Source organism: Gambusia affinis, linkage group LG02 (genome assembly GCF_019740435.1).
Source record: "Gambusia affinis linkage group LG02, SWU_Gaff_1.0, whole genome shotgun sequence".
NCBI lineage: Eukaryota > Metazoa > Chordata > Actinopteri > Cyprinodontiformes > Poeciliidae > Gambusia > Gambusia affinis.
Genome location: NC_057869.1, coordinates 19,903,183 through 19,909,464, shown reverse-complemented (window position 1 = coordinate 19,909,464; position 6,282 = coordinate 19,903,183).

Here is a 6,282-nt window from a genome sequence, read left to right as displayed (position 1 = left end):
AGCAATTTCAAGGAGAAACAAATCCTTCATGCCTCCCCCATCCACCTGACTTAAAAACTTTAAAAGTATTAATAATTAAAACATTTTTAAAAAATATTATTAGTATACTAAATAGAGTTCTACATATGCATAATGCTCAATATTTTATGTTACAGCCTAAATTGCATCAGAAATTACCATCTCTGAGTCATTAAGGAACAAATAAATATATATTCTAATGAATCAATAATTTATTTATTTATAAGAATTGGTATCATTGTCAGTTGTGCTTGTTTACCCACCTATCCACTTTAATCACTTGGACAATGGATAATTTATGCAGAATTATACACTTAGTTTTATTTTATTGTATTTTAACAATATTTATTCTGTGTTTCAAACACTTAGAGGTGTTATATTATTGTTTTAAAGGTTACTACGAACCTAAAGAGGTTTTAGACAGGACATTTAAAATCACAGGAATGTTCATTTTAAAACAGCACACTGCTAATGCTTATTCAAAAAAGGAGAAAGAAATAATATTAAAATAAAGACTCACAGTTGATATTTTACCAACAGTAGGTAAAATACCAACAGCTTAATTGATATTTTACTAATATCAATTGTGATATATTATATCACATATCTGGAGTGACCATTGCTAAACAGTAAAATTAACTGGTAAAAGTTCTAATCTGCTATCATCTGCAGTTTTTGTCACAATTGTCTGATGAGTGCTCTGGTCATGCGTCATGCCTTCCGAAAATATGAACAATTATTGTGGAAAACTATTCAACTAGCAGTTCAGGTTCTGTTGTGAATGGTATTTTTGTCTGATAAATGCTTCACCAAAACATCCACCATCTGTGATCCCAGTTTTACTTAAATATCTACTGATATTTTAATACCTTCAAATGCACTTTGTGGTTCTTGGGATACCAGATCATTAGATGTAAGCTATTTTCAATGACGCACCAGCAGAAGTTGGGTAAGATTCTGGAGTCCATGTGAAGCTTTCTTAAACATCCTCCCTGCAGAAAGAAGACCATCTCTGATTACATGTATGTAATTTGACTAGCTCAGATCCTCACGAATGTTGGTCCCTTGAAACCAGAAGCAGCTGACATCACTCAGTGACATGTACAGAAATTAACAAAAGATTACATTTTGTAGGAGAAGCAAATAAACATATTTGCAAGAGTGCAAGAGTTCTGGTCATTTAAATCAATTCACTTAAATTGATTAAGTAAAAACAAAAAAGAAAAGAACAAAAGGACAGCAAACCAAGGCTGAAATTCAATATTGCACATCATTTCTGGTGAAGTCACTGTCATAGGTTTTATGAATTGTCCAAGGTAATACTGTGCAGACTGGAGAGACACAAGTTGTAAGTTAAATTTGGTGCAGAAGGTTTTCATTCAGGGTAAAAATCATGTCCAAGTTCATGTAATAAATGCGGTCCCGTGCAAAGGTGTTGCAGGACCTTGGAGAGGATGAAACTCATGATGCAACTCATTTTAAAATGTTTCATTTTCTGTTTATTTTATGAACTTGCAAAAGACTGCAAATTTATGAAAGGACACTACACTTCAAAGTCATTCCTGCAAAATCATGTTTTTCCCAAGGCATCCATGTCAGACTGTCTTCTTGGTTTTTCTAAGCTGCTGCTCAGCTCATACTCAGATGATGCATTAAAATGCAATGATAATTGGAGAGTCTCCCAGGTGACTTTCATTGCAGAGGATGCACTCTCAGTGTTATCCCAGCCCACATCCTGTTGTGATAATGTTTCAGTCTTTCCCTGGGACAACACACACCAGACACAAGGGAGAAGGGAGCAGTTGAGGTGAGGAAGGAAAACTTGAACCCTACACCGTTAGACTGTAGCTGACAGAGTCTTTTGAAATTAAATGAAGGGTCTGAAATGCATTCAATTAAAGTGAAATAAATTAAAATGGTTCATTTGAATGGATTTAACTTCACTGCATAATACAATTTTCTGTATTTAGATTCCAAACAGGAGCCTTGTGTTGTATGAAATTGTGAAAACCCATTTTATTGGTAAAAGGACATAAATTGGGTAATTTTTCAAGACACTCAGTGACACTCACCCATGTAGTTTTGTATTAAGATTTTCTTTCATTTCAATATCACGCTGTCATTTTTTGGTTTAATTGTGTAAAGTAATTTTTTTCCCCTTTAAGTTAAAACAAAGCTCAAAAAGCATGGATAAAGGATGAAAAATAATTTATCTTTCCTAGTATCAGACCCTAAGAGATGAAACAAAATGCAGGGAACCTTCTCTGTATCCTGTAATTACAATTCTGTCACCTGTTTAGTTTTAGCATTACTTATCATTTTTCTGATATCCACAAAAAAGTTATTAAAAAAGTTTTCATTTCCTCAATAGATTTTGTTTCTTAATTTTTTTTTCTATTACCTTTGGACTTAGACACATTTAGCTCTCTTTATGAATGGGATATGCACTCTGTGATTTTTATTATAAAATGTGACAGAAATAATTCAACTTACAAATTAGACAAAAAGGTGTGAGCAAGATAACATACACACCAGATTCACTTACACTAGTTTCGTCTGTAGGAATAGGACAAAATTCCAGCAAACTATTTTTAAAAACTTGTAAAACAAAACCCAAAATATGTTTCAAAGTTATACAATTTAAAAGGGAATTCTTAACTAACCAAAGACAGGAAAAGTTTAGTAAGATTTAATGTTTGACATTTAAGGACAAAAAGCTTGCTGGGCTTTTATACAGTGTAAGTAGATATCTGGATTCAACTGTTTATCTACATTTGTTTATTTTTTCTTTACATTTTCTCACCAATGAAATAAATAACTTAATACATATAAATATGCATGTGTGTCTGGACAAGTAATAAAAAAGCTTAACAGCATGCAAACCTCAAAAATGTTCAATTCTGTGAAGATAATATGTCAACTGTTGCTTTATCTCTGAGGGTTGCATTTTATTCCCTTCATTTGCCTTTCAAGCAGTTCAGAAAAGAACTGTGGGGCAACCTTCCAGCTAATTATTTACATTTTTAGCACCAGAATCCTAATTATTCTCCTAAAATATGTACATTACTGCAAAGGAGTATAATATTCAACTCCCTCTCACTATGCAAAATGGCTAATACGGTTCAAAAAGTCATTTGGCTTTAAAAGCAGGCATAATAGGTTAACTCTACGAGTATCCACTGTGAGAGATTGAGATATGATGGCGTTCATAATATGATGTGTTTTGTTATTCAGGATTATTTGAGGCATGTTGAGTTTCATGAATAAATATAAAATGCCTCTTAAACTGTTTAAACTGTGACATTGAGAAAAATCCATTGAAGCTCTTTTCCGGCATTATGCCATTAAAATTCTACCTGTTCTTTGTATTGGAGCATGTTTTCAATAATTCATTGATGATTGCACTTTTTAATGACTTTCCAAAGGTTTTTTTAAGCAATTAGTCATTTTCTACAGCAGCAATTCACTATTGCACAGATGTTTAAAATGTCCTCCATAAAAATATTTTCTTGCTTGAGCCCAAAATAAAATTACTCGCATCCATTTAATCACATTTTGTGTACAAGACCTTGCGCCGTACTCCTCCTAAACACCCATCCATTATTTTCTGTCAAAACAAGTAAACACAAATAAACAGCACTTTTTGAATCATGAAAGTGTTCAGCTGTTCTGGCTAAGAAATGTAAAGGGGAATTTTCTCATTCAGACATCACGTTTAGAGTGTTTTTATGTCAGTCTCGTTTTTTTTTTTTTTTGCTTTTTTTTTTTCATTTCAAATGTTATCTGGAGTATAATGGAAAGCTGATTAGTTGTTGATGTTGCCGCTGCTGACAGCAGAAATGGTAGTGGATATAATTGAAAACTGAGTATTCTTGAACAAGCAGCTTTGCATTACTCTTCACCTTACTGCGGACTGGCCCCAGGGGAACGCAGAGATGGAAAACATGGGAGAGAACTGCTTCATGTGGAGGCAAATCAGATTGTCGTCACTGTTCATTTCACTCTGCCCGCAAACTCTCCTCACACACACACACACCTTCTTCCCCTTCTCTCAAATAATGCATGCACATGCAGGGATACAGCAACCCCTGCTGGCACTCAAGTGCAACAAAAAGATTAATTCCCTTCCTCTGATAAGATTATGTATTCATAGGAAACCCTGCCACAAGTAAAATGAAATACATTTCATATGTATTCTGATGTTTTTTTTTTCATGTTTAATTTTTTTCTGCTGTTCATCTCTTTTGTTGGAGTTGTTCCTTATCGAAAAGGAAACGGACAGGGCATGCTAATATAAAAATAGGACTTTTCCTAGTAAATAATAAATATATGTATTCTATTCAGAAAAATTTCGGAATATTTCTGCAAAAGATGCGGTTTGTGTAATTAATTGTTGGTTACCTGGAGTCCAAATGTGTTTAGAGTCCCATGTCAAACCAGTCATTTAAAATGCACAATGGATTAACTGTGAAGTAAATATGCAGTCAGCACATCAGATAAAAAATAAAAATAAAAATCTCTTTCTGGTTTTCAGATTAATATCTTTCATCTCAAATAAGCACAATGAACAGATATTACATCACTTTATGTACAATCAGGATGAACCATCTCAGCTCCTGTAATTACTGCAGGTTCTGAGCTTTCTCATGATGAGGTAATGCTGATAGTAATCCAGCTTCTTATCTAATCAATAGATAAGTGTGTAGCATCCTTCATTATGGAGATGATGAACTGGTCTATTTAATGGCATCTTTTATCTTTTGAAACACTTTGTAGCCCTCATGCGTAAGGCCAGTGATTTAGATCTGATAAAATATATAATTCACACTAAGAAAAAGCAGCTTGCCAACACAGACTGAAAAGTAATATTAAGGCTCCAGCAAAAGTATAGCATTGGAGATGTTTATAATCAAGCATCATTAGAACTATACGGTCCAGGAATAAAGATCACACTTACGGACCATGTTAAATTTCTAGCTGTGTCGAATATGAGCAAGTGGGGTTTTCACACATTCAGTTTAAATCACAGCCAACTCTGTGAAGGCAGCTTTGTCCGTAAATATGAAGAAAATAAGAAGAATCTGTTCATTAGTTTTTCTTTAAAATAACTTCTACTGAAGTCTACGAAACCTTCAGATTTCAGAACATTGTGCATGTTGACATGACAAACTATTTAGACTGAAAATGAACCGAAACAGCAGAAAGGTTTGAGAACTTATATCTTCCCTTTACCCCTTTTTTCTAATAGAAGCTACACAAATAATATTGATTATTCATTGGATTTCCAGCAGTCTCTTACATCCCTGCACCTAATTTTACTTTACAATTATGTGATTCCATCATTGCCCTTGTTTCTTTTTGCAGTGCAAATCCTTAGGCATTTGGCAGGAAATTGGTTTGCAGTAAGCATGAGCTGTAATACAGGATGAGACCCATCCAGCAGGCTCTCATTATGCCTTTCAGGTACGTGAAAATGTAAGATAAAAACAATTTTCTTTTGCTGGGAACTTGGTCCATGTGTGGAAATGAAATTGTCACAGGCCGTCCTTTATCACATCAGTATAAAAGACGAGTTGGTGAAGAGATCTGCCCTCGAAATGTGCTGTCATTTCCAAAGCACTGTATCAAACCGCAGCTATCTTTAGAGAGACAGCTAGAGAATATGGGGGAAATAACATTAATAAAAGAAGTGTATTGGACCAATATCTGTATTTTCAGATATTTCAGATATTTTATTTAACTCCTTCTAGATATAAAATTGCTCAGAACACTCTGAAATTGATGGAATTTCGTGACTTTTATTTTCAAAACCCAATTGCTACCAATTGTGAGCTCATACTCGATTCATGATTCAAACCATTACAACCAACAATTAGAAGATTGTGAAATGGGGCATGTTACAGGAGGTTTATCATTGATTATGCAAAATGCAGATGTCTCAAAGATAGAAGTCAGTATAGTTTCAAACAGGCAGGTCACTAAAATGTTCATGTCTTTGCTATTTTGCTGTTGCAACCAGATAGCCCAGCATAACCTAAAGTAAAAGAGAGAATTACAAATTTTACCTTTAGGGAGCAAAGATATATACATAAAAAAATGCAAAAATAAATATATATAAATGTGGTAACTTAGATAGTGGCACATTTGGAGATGCTCTGACCCACCAGTCTAGCATTCAGAACTGGGACAGTTCTGAACTCTGGTACATGCTGAACCCTCCAATTAACAGACTATTTACACTGTTGGACTGTCTACGTAAAAAAA